This window comes from Spermophilus citellus (assembly GCF_964194105.1).
Source record: "Spermophilus citellus genome assembly, chromosome: 11".
Classification (NCBI taxonomy): Eukaryota; Metazoa; Chordata; class Mammalia; order Rodentia; family Sciuridae; genus Spermophilus; species Spermophilus citellus.
The window spans coordinates 51,736,533-51,750,250 of NC_138192.1; positions in this window are offsets into that span (position 1 = coordinate 51,736,533).

Genomic DNA, 13,718 nt, shown 5'->3' on the forward strand with positions numbered 1-13,718 from the left:
CCCTGTCCATATGGGACATGGTTGATAACTGGAGGTTTGATTTTTTTTTTTCCTTTTTGCTATATTTTTGCCAAACACAAAGAGAGCTGCACTATACAACTATGATTGCATGAATTTCCCAAAAATGCAGTGTGGAAGTTAAATGTTGGATACAGGTATGTTCCTGTAATGCAGCTGCAGTGTCAGTAAAGCTTTCTGGAGTAGTTATGCTTTTCCTTCTTTCTTTCTTTGTTTGAACTCAGGGGCGCTTAACTACTGAGCCACATCTTCAGCTCTTTTTTTATATTTTATTTAGAGGCAGGATCTCACTGAGTTGCTTAGAGCTGTGCTAAATTGCTGTGTTTGAACTCATGATCCTCCTCCCTCAGCCTCCCCAGCTGCTGGGATTCCATGTGCACTACTGACCTGCAGTAATTATTCTAATTAAGGAGTTTACACCAGAATGTAAAGCAGAAAAATAATTTTTTTCATCAAAAAAGTGATGTTGCCTCTTGTGGCAGCTTATTCTCTAATCCTAGCAACTCAGGAGGCTGAGGCAGGAGGATCTCAAGTTGAAAATAAGCCTCAGCAACTTAGCTAGGCTCTAAGCAATTTAGTAAGACCCTATCTCAAAATAAAGAATAAAAAAAGGGTTATGGATGTAACTCAGTGGCTAAGAGCTCCTGAGTTCCATTCTTAGAAACAGAAAAAAGAAAAGAAAAGAAAAGAAAGAAATAAAAGAAGAAAGAAAATGTTTAAGATTATTTTGACAGAAAAGTGTGTTTAGTGATGTAGAAAAAATTATAAACTATGTAAAGACTAGTAGATTAAATTTGATATTTTTTAACAAGTGATAAAACAGAAGTTATTTTTAGTAAATATTATTGCAAGCTGGAGAATTCATATTATTGAAAGTAAAGATTCTGTCAAGAAAGCAAAGTATGTAGTAAGAAAAGTTCTCTTTGTGATTTGTCAGGTAAGAAACCACTTTGATCCCAACTGTGAAAATGATGTGAACAAAACAGATTTACTTGTTTGTCTTGTACATTTGTGTTAATCCTACTGCTTATGAAAAAGTGGGATGCAATGTTTCTTTCATTGTAGAAAAAGTCAAAGAGCCAAACTGAAAATAAGACATTGGAAGCTTCCTACAGATTGTAACAACATGTTCCAAAACTTAACAGTCATTCAAAGTTAGATCATTCCATCCTTGTATATCTGTCAAATTTATCATGGAACACCTAAGAAAAATTTTTAAATATTTTGAGTCCCCCCCCCCAAAAAAAAAAAAGATCTGTTCCTGGGAAATCAATGAATTTAAAATCCACTGAATGTATTAAACAATAATAGAAACCAAATCAACTCTAAAGTATATGTTATTGAAATTAATATTGATGGACTAAAGACATTTTTAAAAAACATAGAGCATCACTTGCTTCATTTTGAATAAACATGTAAAACAATCATCCTAAGCTTGCTGAAATTGCTTTAAAATCTCTTCTTCCCAGAAGAGGGCTTCCAGGAATAGAAGCTCAGTGAGACGGGTTTCTCCACTCTGAATACTATTAAAACAAGACATAGAAACAACTGAACTCTGCATTATTCCCTGTGAGTGGCATTGCTGCCCTGCTGGCCTAGATGAGAAAAGTTGACAGGCAAGATGAGAGGTTGACTGATTTTTCACATAAAAACTTTGATATAAAGAGAAAAACTAAGAACAGAACAGGAAGAAAGAGCATGAGGAAAAGACTACAGTAAACAAAGACGAATGGGGGGAGAGAAACGGAGAGAGAAGGGAAAGCATATGGAAATGGTAGGAGACCTTCAAGGATACATAAAATTATAAGAGGTTATGAGGGGCAAGGGGGAGGGAAAAAAAAAAGGGAGAGAATTGAACAACAGCAGGGGAGGTAGAGAGGGAAGATGAGAGGGGAGGGGAGGGGAGGGGGGATAGTAGGGGATAGGAAAGGTAACAGAATACAACAGTCACTAATATGGCATTATGTAAAAATGCGAATATGTAACAGATGTGATTCTGCAATCTGTATTTGGGGTGAAAATGGGAGTTCAAAGCACAATTTGAGTCTAATGTATGAAAGATGATATATCATGAACTATGTAATGCGATAAATAATCAATAAAAAAAAAGAAAAAAAAAAAACTTTAAATGTTGATAGTTAGTGTCCATTCAGCGTACATGTTAGCATCTAACATGGGGGAAATTGGTCAGATTCCCCTCCAGTCTCAGTATCTACTAAGGGAAGAATTTTGCAAGTCAAGAGCTGAAAATCTGAATGGGGTAGGTACTTATTTCTTCAAAGTAGCAATTTGTATAAGTCTTTTATAAGTATTCAATAATCTTTCTCTATCCTCTCATTTCTCTCTCTATCATCTATCTAATATCATAATGTTGTTTTAATATCCTTATACTATTAACAGATCCTTATTATCCACATCATGCTTTCAATTTATCACATTGTGAAATATAATATGCATGCTAGCCTGAACTCCATAGAATTCCTGCATCATGTGGAAAATCGTTCTGCACTTACCAGTGACCACAGAGATGCTCATAAGATCACAAACTATGTGATCTCCTCCGCACTTAAGCACAGAATTTCTGATGCAAGCTCTTTATAGTCTGCTCCATTTGCAAGAGTTCTAGTCAACTTCAATTAAAGTGAATAACACAAAGACTTTAAGACACCCCCTCCAGTTAAATAAGAAACCTAACAGTTTTTAAGAGCATGCAGGATTAATCACACGTAATAATTATACAAAGTGATAACAAACTTATTATGAAGCATATACACATGATTTAACAAACAGTGGCAGAAACTTTTAGGAAGGTGGAAAATAAGCATTAATTTGGGATGATGCTAGGGAAGGAAAACACTGAAGAATTATCAATTATCATTATCAGTATGGAAATATTTTCTGTCCAAAGATTCAATGTTCTGTTTCTTCTGAGTCTGCACTCACTCCTCATGTCAATAATTATCTCCTTGAAAAAAAAAATAAATACTTGGCCCTGAGAGTAACTTGTTTGTTGGCATTTGGAGCAGAGTACTTAAATATCTTGTTTTACATTTTTAATTCTATGGTTTTAAACATTTCTTAATGTCAAAGGTGTCAAGAGGAAGAATGCAGATTAAGAACTTCTAATGCCACAAAATAGAATCCTATTTAATAGTGTGCTTCTATTTCCAAAAACTATGTCCACTCTACCAGAAAGTATGATACAGTTAAGGGATTTTTCTATGGTTAACCTATCAATTTGACTTATTCATTTTGAAACACCAAGACCAAACCAATAGGACAAACACACTTTGTTTTTCACCAATTCTGTCCCTGTGAAATTAGTCTCCTGTAGTTTATATTGTCCTTCATATTCATGGATTGATAGTCTTACATAAATGCTAGGTTTTCTCTGAGTGGTGATTAATTCACTACCCCAATCCTACCACCAAAAAAAAAAAAAAAAAAAAAATTAAACACATTCACACATCACTTGTAAACATCTATTTAATCATGACCTCTGAATATTCCTCACCCTGAAGGACCAGTGGCTGTCCTGGGAGTTTTCACTCCTTATGTTGTTCCAGTTGTAGCTGGAAAGTAGTCCTATCTTATTAATTCATTTACAGCCTATGTCCCTGTGCACGCCAGAGAACATCAACCCTACCATTCTCTGAGAAAGGATTTCTCTACCAATACTCAACTACACCTCTGCAATCTTCAATGGTTGGATGAAAAAAATTAAATTATATGCAATGATCATGCCATTCTAAAAACAACAACAACAACAACAACAACAACAACAACAACAAACTCCATTACTGTGTTCAAATTTTTGGAACACAGTGGTGAGAACTCTTATCTGGTAAGCAAGAGTTTTAGGTTATCTGCAGCTAACTAGCTACATTTTTGAGGCATGTTAATTATCCACGCTAATTATCAGTTTCCCTCCTTGGCAAATGATGGAAACACACAGATAATGCACGTAAACGATTCAAGTGAGATGTATGACAAAAGAGGGTTCAGGCATTTTGATAAACTGTTGGGCACAATTCCAGCCTAAGGGTGTGTAATTAAAAATAATAATAACAGTCTGTTAGCCAAACAACACATATTTGATTTAGCTTGGAGGGATAAGGTCTTAGTTTGCAACTTGTATTTTTAAGAATCTTTTTAGCACTTTCCAAGGCAAATTCCCTTAATTCTACAAAAATATTCTACATCAATATTCAAACTAATTTAGTACTATGAAACCAAAAGCAAATATGTCTTACAGAAGAAGAGCAATAGAGATTAAACAGAAAGTTGGTGTCATTTACTTTTGGCTTGTAGCCTATATAGAACTTACATTTTCCAAACTTTATAATAAATTATAACATGATCAGAAGAGGAAGCACAAATATGGAATTTTCCAATTAACAGTACAAATTTACACCATTAAAAGCATACTACCATATTGTTTTGTGAACCTCCTTTCCCATTTCCCTTTTTCTGCAATAAGATTTTACCAAGTCTATTTTCTGGCTTTTTATGCAGGGATCATTAAATGCATAAGAGGCTCAGATAGCTGTATTTTAACTTCTTGTCAAATATTTACATGTCATGGGTACAGTCTTGCAGAGGAGTTGTGATTAGTTGCCAAGGAAAATCAAGGATCAAATGCAATTGTTAGTATTTGAAGATTCTTCTGTTTATTTCTGCATATACAAAGGATAAACAGTGTCGGTTCAAAGTAATCTCTAAAGTATATATAATTTTCAAAGATGATAGTTTTCTAAAGTTTTTCATTGTTCAAAACACATGGCAAAGTGCTAGGTTTTCAGCCAGCTCTTGGGGGTTAATAGTGCCATGTGTGAAGAATCAAGTAACTGCCTTGCCCTCTGGCCACTTTGAAACTAATTAGAAACTTCCATTAAAAACTGTAAAATTCTAAGGAAGACTGGCAAGTAAAGAAAATAAACCTGAACAAAATAAAGGAAATCACAATGTCAAAGAGAAAATTATGAGTTTTCATATTTTGAGTAAATAGGAAAACACAAACAAACTTGATCTGAGAAAGGATAATTGAAGAACAGTAGGAGGAGCACAAGCTACTGTTCCTCAAGATGCTGTTTTGAGTGACATTTAGAAGATCTTGATTGGAAGCAGCCATTTGTCTCAATCACTTGGGAAATATTTATTAACCTTGCCCTCCCTGCCAAGAACTTTCCCCTCATTCCCACTGATAAGATGAGGAAGCTGATCCCATCCAGTAATTTTTCCCAGGTGTATGGAAATACCCTTTGCTCTATGAATGTGTAAATAATCCCCCTCTCACACACCTTCAGGACACAGGTAAGAGTATGGAACCTCTGCCTGTTCTTGATTTGTGTGTTGGTGAATGTTGTTTTTCCAGATACAATGTTAATATTTGCCCTGTAGTTTTAATCTTATGCACTGCCATCTCCTTCTTCTTCCTTTGTTTCTTCTAATGCCTACTTTTTTCTTCATTCTGTTTTTTTTTTTCTTCATCACTTGGACATGTTTTGTTGCATGGGGAGTTAAATATTTTTTAAGGCTTTCACAAAATACACTAATGAGCACAACACTTTCTGTCTGTAAACCACAATTGGAAGAGACTCAGTAACAGACAAGCCATAATATAAACAAACTAACAAGAAATGATAGTTATGTGATATTTGCTGGATTTTATGAATATTTAGGTTGGCTAATACATTAGAGTTCAGGACCAAAAGTTGAAAGACCTAGGGTATGGTCCTTTTTCTACTACAAATTAGCTGTAACACTTTGAAAAACTGATTTTTTTTTCTCATTCTAAAGTTGGAAGAAAGAAAGTAAAACAGAATGTGGAAAGTATAGAGAGAAATGCCAACTATTTACTCTAGTAACCTATAGGTTAGGATTTTCTTCTTTCTGCTGGGATCAGGAAGAATCCATGAATTGGCATTTGTACCAGGCCTTTTGATATTTATAATGAATTTTAGTAATCAGAAAAGAGATCAAAGAAGAGAGGAAGAGAACTATTTCAAACTAAATTCACAATATCAGCCAGGAAAATATATACTATTATTAAATAATGGAATAGGCACAGAATGTTATCAAAATTTTCTATATTTATTATTGTTCTGTTTACGAATTTCCAGTGGGCTTTCAACTGATATTAAATTTTCTTGGAAATTTAAAAATTGAGTGTGATCCATATAGGGCTACCATCAGTGCTAAGTATATTTTCTTCATACATTTAATCTTCCTTGATGTTTATATTCTTTTTTTTTAGAGAGAGAGTTATCGGTAGACACAACATCTTTCTTTGTATGTGGTGCTGAGGATGCAACCCGTGCTAAGCGAGCACACTACTGCTTGAGCCACATCCCCAGCCCCTGATGTTTGTATTATTAAAGTTGTAATGTTCCTTGCTGAATGATCTTTCAATCAACATTTAATGGACAGGATTTAAATGAGTTATTTTCTTATCCTCCCCATATTATTGTTATATCTGTTAAATTCTTTGTTATAACTCTGAGGATTTTACATCACCAATTAAGCAAAATGGATCACCAATTCACAACAGTTAATTGAAAGAAGAGATGAGTATGACCTTGATATTAGCATACAATTGAAATCTGTTAGGTACTCTGTTAACTAACTCTTGTAAAAGATGATGATTTCCTAAGAACCTAGATTGGAAAACTGAAGATAGGAAGTCTGATGGTGTCTGTGGGAGAAATCACCTTTTATTGGAACATCAGTCCTTCAGCCTCTCATACTCACTACCTTGTCTGCTAGGAAACTTTGCCTGCCTTGTCTATTAGAAAACACCTGATGGCTTGTTTCCCTGATTAATGGCTGTTTTTAACAGAACACAATGGCCTCTCATAAACTTGCAACAAAGTTAAGGATAATATTATTCCAGGAGGAAACATAGAATGAAACAATGGAAAAACTTGTAGTATCATAGAAACCTTTCATTAGATAATGGAAAATTTCAATGAAATTCAATAAAAAAGAGCAACTACTATCACAAATGTTTACTATTTGATACCTTGCTTCACAACTAAGGGGAAATACTGAGTTTCAGAGGGTGAAATCTTCAAGTTACATAGAAGCCTGAAGAAGAGGGGCTGATCTATTCACCACTAAAGTCATCCAGTAATAAAAGGGATAATTCATTTAGAACAGGGTAATTATTTTTTAGTCATCACATAGATTTCAGAAAGTATTATGGAATTAGAATTCATGGGCTTCTGAAGTATATGACAAGAAAGTTAAGTCAACAAAAGGGTTTATACCTGAATAACAATTCCTACCCCACTCTATTTGCAGAAGTCAACTGCCATTCAACAATATACCTAAGAATTTTTATTCTGTGTTGAATACAGTTTTTACAATTAAAGCTATGTACAGTCTTGTTATTATGCACAATTGCAAAATCCAGAAAGAATCACATATACTACTTTGGACTGGAAATATGTTTATTTTTTTATCTAGCATTTGAGGGGAACATGCTATAAGGGAGGAGAAAAATTGTATATTTTCAAGGCAGTGAAAATGGAAGAGGAAAAAAATCTCTCTATGATTCCAAGAATAATGTTCCAATAGATAAAATTAACATCTTGAATATCATGAAATTATTACATACTGGAAAATATGTGAATTATTTTCAACTTGAAGATGAGTTATTAGTATTACACAGGAAACTGGTACAAATGACAATCAAATTTTTTTTTAAAATTTACTTCTACCTAATGATGTCCTTTATCCACTGGGAAAAAATAAATTAGTACACATTATTGTAAGCAACACCACAGCATAAGGAGAGATGCCATCTAGTATTAAATGATAATAAATAGTATACTGAGTTCATTGTTTACTTCTAGTTTTGAATACTGTTAATAGTACTGTTCAGTTCAACTGGATAAAAAAGCAGGTAAGGGGACACAAATATTTTTAATATATTCAATTTATGTCAATTACATATTAATGTGATTTTTAACATTGTACTGTTTCCATCACCAAATCTTTTTTTTTTTTTTAGAGTGAGAGAGTAGAGAGAGAGAGAGAGAGAGAGAATTTTTAATATTTATTTCTTAGTTCTCGGCGGACACAACATCTTTGTTGGTATGTGGTGCTGAGGATTGAACCCGGGCGGCACGCATGCCAGGCGAGCACGCTACCGCTTGAGCCACATCCCCAACCCCTCCATCATCAAATCTTGAAAATAAAAAAAGATATGTCACTTGAGTTAGTATCTATTCGTGCATGGAAAGCAGTATTTTGTGAGAAGTCTGTGCTTCATCCAAAAGTTCAGGATAATTTGACCAACACACATATGTTTTAGCTTTTTCACTGCTATGACTAAAAGACCTAACCAGAAAAGTATAGAGCAGGAAAAGTTTATTTAAAGGCTCACAGTTTTAGAGGTCTCAGAACACTGTGGCAGAAGAGTGTGGCAGAGGGAAGCATCTCACAGGATGATCAAGAAGCAGAGAGAAAGATTCCACTCTCCAGAATCAAATATATACCCAAAGCCACACCCCAATTCCACCTCCTCCAGACAAACCCCACCATTTCAATTACCACTCAATTAATACCTATCAGGGGATTAATTCAGTGATTGAGTTAAGACTCTCACAACCCAATCATTTCTCCTCTGAACCTTCTTGCATTGTCTCACACATGAGCTTTTGGGGGACACCTCACATCCAAACCATAACAACACATAATTGTTGCGTTTCTCTACCACTCTCTTAATTATTTTCTCCATTCTGTATAGATAGACCTCCACTGGTCTCATTAATGTTTTATTTGTTTATTCTTCTGATTGTTGCTTTGTTTGACATGCTGGCCCTAAATCTTTACTCCAGCTGTTCCCTTTCACTGAAACACTCTCAGAAATCTACATATACACTTGCCCAAGTCCCTTGCCCATGCAAGGCTTACAGTATATGATAGCTTTTCAGAGAGAAAGACCTTGAATACTACCTCCTCAGGGACAAATATCTTCAAGGGTAAGGAGTTGGATCTGAGGTCCTCAAATGACTCGATTAATTTGAGTATCTAGGAAGATTTTTAACAACCAATAAATGCTCAAAACACTTTACTGATGAAATGAGCTATAAAAGCATTATGATTATGAGTTCAGGTTGCCATTTCAAAATAAAATGCTGAGTGAGAAAAGAGACCCCCTGGATGTGAACACTGACCTTGGCTCATGATTTCAACAAGCCAAATGCAAATACCATCATGAAAGACTGGAAACCAAGTAATCCCATTGTTACATTTAATAATTAATACTATTTATGAAGACTATGGTGTATAACATCATGCTTTATTTTGAAAAGTTTGCATTATGATAAAATCTAGTGTGTAAAATATTTGGATAAAATTGATGGGGCTCTCATGTTTGGGTTTTTGCCAAGCAACCATTAAGTGATTTTCATATCTTATTTTTTTTTTAATTCTTAGCATATTATAAGAAAGAAAGTTCCAAGAGAATGTGACAAAGTCTAAAAGTTAGACTGGGTTGTAGACCCAAATGACTTCAAATAATAAATAATAATCAATAAGAACGGCTCTAGGGTTACCCTGAGTTGACTGATGAGAAGAAAGTCACAGAGATTTATCACATACTTCCTCTAATTGTATAAGATGTCTTCTTTTACCATTTTGAACAAATACGTGATCCTTTATTTTTTTCTTAATCATGTTTATGTTACAGTATCATCCAAAGGTATATATATATATTATATATATATATATGTATTATATATATATACAACATATATATGAGATATACACACACACACACACAAGTAGTTGTTTTGTTGTCCTGGGGATTGAACCCTGGAGCACTTAACCACTGAGCCACATATCCAGCCCTTAGTGAGTCCCAGGATTTTACTAAATTGCTTAGAGCCTCACTAAGTGCTGAGGCTGGCTTTAACCTGTGATCATCCTGCCTCAGCCACCCAAGCTGCTGGGATTACAGGTACATGCCACCACACCCAACTGATGCAAAGATATTTTGAAGGGGCACTAAAAAATAAAAAATACTGACATTGAAAGACTAAATACATTAACCCAAATAAATTACTACTATAATATTAAAGTTATATGTACTATACAATAATGTATATTACATTTATATATTTATACCTGAAAATTGATAATTATAGATGCAGATATAGATTAAGCCATTCTGTTTCTCTGAAACTCAGAATCTGGCAATGATGAAAAGGGAAAACTAAACAGAAGTCTACTACTAAAATATGTAACTGACCTGACTGAGGGTCAGTCACATTTCCACTCACACGTTAACTTAGATCCATTCTCTAGATAACTATCATCTTGTAAAATGCAATCGTCACAAAATCCTGGCACAAAGGATGGATAATGAGATTGAAGATCTCACTCAGCATGGTGGTCATCACAAGAAGTATGTGGAAGAAGGAACTAGAACATAAAGGAGAGTAACCACAGACAGTATCCTGGGAGATAGATGGTGTGTGAAGGCACAGAAAAGATAAGGTAACCTGAACCTCTTAAGGTCTAGGTAAATGAAACACCAGGGTTTAAGGTCCCTTGTCCTGAGAATCATGACACCATGGAGCCAAGGAAATGGGGTTGGTTTACATTTCTTGAGTGTTCTTCATCTCCACTTGTTTTCTTTTTCTTTTTTTTAGGAGGAAGATAAAAACAACCCACTAGCACAAAGTGCACCATCTGATCATGAAGAAATAGGTCCTGTGTTGTCAGCACATATGGGGGCTGCAGTTCTGGTAGCCCTGGTAAACAAAATAGTTTAAAATAGTGTTTTGCGTGACTTTTGCCTGAGATGACAGGCCCTGATGTTAACCAAAAGAATGATGGATTTTTAAAAATGGAGCAAGAAATAAACAATTATTCATTCTTGCTATGCACTTGGCACTCTCCTATTTTCCTTCAAGAGCTATCTTATTTCATCCTCCCAGAAAACATGTGTGGGAGATTTTGTGAAAACCAATTACAGATGAGGCAACTGAGCCTCAGAGAGGTTAAGTCACTTACCCAAAGTACATAAAAGTTTTTTCAAACTATAATAACATTTAAATAATTTTTCACCTAGAACCCTGTGTTAAAGGACATACAACCTCCTGTTAAAGTTTTACTGGATTCATATTGTTTGAATCTAAGAATTTCACACAACTACACAAAATATCATCTTTTTTCTTTATCCTTCGGGGGTTTTTTTGTTTGTATTCACGTTCTCAAGCAGACATTCTTTGTTCATAAACACTATGTTATCTGACTTGTTTCACTCTCATAATAATTGTCCTTTTTTTTTTTAGTAGTTGTAGATGGACAGAATGCCTTTATTGTATTTGTAGATAGTGCTAAGGATCGAACCCACTGCCTCACACATGGTAGGCAAGCACTCTGCCACTGAGCCACAACCCCAGCCCTGTCCTTTTCTTTTTAAGAACATTCCACTTTAGTATTATACAATCAAGTATGCACTGTTTAGTTATTTAATTTAGTACTGTTGATCTGCATCTCACACTGTGTTCCATGATGTCAAAACCTATGCCCTTTTAAATATTTTATTCCCAATAAGGAAGGAGGGAAGGAAGGAAGAAAGGAAGGGGGAGGGAGGGAAGGGAGAGCAAGGCAAAGAGGGACAGGGGAAAAGAAAAGCCTCTGCTGGGAACATCAAGACCACATTCTAGAAAACTATCATGTTGTCCTTCAGTCAGCAGCAAGTTTATCTTCTGGGCAAGTAGTTTCTCTCTAGTTCCTGGGGCTATTCAGTGACCCACTGGAGTTTCAGATCCTCATGATAGATTCTTACATTCTAAAAAGACAAGATTTGCATGTATTTTAAAGAGTACAATTTACTCAGATACTGATATTTCTTTCAAAGTTTACATGAATTCCAATTTTAATTTCTAAGTGAAGTGTCCTAAAAGGGAAAAGAGAGAAAGTATAATGAACATCAAATTATCTCTGTGTGTTTTGTATCTTTTATTTTTCATTTCCACTAAATGGCATTAAGTAATAATTAAAAGATTCAGAAGTCAGATTTCTTGGGTCCAAATTATAGCATTATTGTTCACAAATGGAATTACTCTGGGTAAATTCCTAAAGCTCTCCATATATCAGCTTTCTTTTATCAGTTAAGCTTCAAAGATCATAAGAGTTAATTTCAGTTAATTCCATACACCATTACCCAGCATACTGTAAATGTTCAATGAGACCAGCTTATTATATTGATTACTTCAAAAAATGACACAAATAGAATAGGTGATGATTTGGAGAAATCCAGTGTAACTTAGCTTCAATGAGCATAAAAGTATCCTGATATTACTTTCCACTCTGAGAAAGAATATTTGCCTCTAGACTGACTTGTAGCATGAGCTGCAGAGACATGGTAGGTTAGGAGTAAAACTAAACCAAATCACAGGGATGCCTTTTTCTTCCCTTTTCTTTCTTCATTACTCACTCTAAAACTACAAGGAGAACAAGTAAGGAAAAAAAAACTTGAATTTGTGTTAACCAGAAGAATATTTTAATCCTTAAACCAACAATATCTCCTGAAACAAAGACAGGGTGGAAAGGAGTGAAAGAATAAGGGTAGAAAGAAAGTCAAATCCAAGAGTTTGAACAATAGGGCAAGCTTTCTCAGTTTATGGGTTTCCCAATTCTTTGGAATTGATAAGGGAGATTATTTGGATCTGGAAACTAAGAAAAATTATTTTAATTCAGACTAATGATAAATTTCTCTTATTAAATCATCTAAAAACAATATTGATAGTCAATTGAGCATTTGTGTATAGAATCTATGTTTTATTTCTCGGTATAGACCTATGTCTACCTAATGTCACTACTATGTTCTCTTGATTATTGTAGATTTATAAAAAATCATAATATTCTTAAGACTTAAATTTTACTTATTATTTTTTTTTCTGTTTCAAAATTGTGTTTCCTAAACTATATCCTTTGCCTTTTAGAATCATCTTGTTGATTTCTATCAAAAGGAAAAAATCACAATGGAAAATGATATTGAAGCTATACATAGATTACAACTATCATTTAATTAAATCTATAAATAATTTATATATTAATAATTCTGATTCTTCCAATCTATGATCATGGCGTTTTTCTCTGGTTTGGTCTCCTGTCATTTCCTCAATAATCTAATGCAATTTTCAATTTTACATGTATTTTGTTAAGTTTATATATTGCATGTATTTTGTTAATCCCCAAATATTCAATATTTTTATATTATTGAAGAGAATACTTTTAATTTCAGTTTCAAATTTGTTTTTTGGTATATAGAAATACATTAAATCATTAAATTAAAGTTGTATCCTACAAACTATCAATATTATTAACCTCAGTATTTTAATTTTAGATATTCCATAGACAATATATGTATAACCATGTCATCTAAACAGACAATTCTGTTGTCCATAACTTTTAGTTCTCTTTTTGCAATTTGTATATATTCTTTCTCTCATTGTATTGCAATGATTAGAACTTCTTGCACAATGTTTAATAAAAGAATAATCATCATTTTTGATCCTGATTTTAATGGAGACTCATTTGGTATTTTGATATTAGATAGATGTAGGTTCTTCATACATTCTCTCTTTCAAATTGGGAAGATGTTCTTATAGTCTTATTACACTGCAAATGATTACTATAAATGGGAGATAAATTTTGTCAAATTCCATTTTGGAACC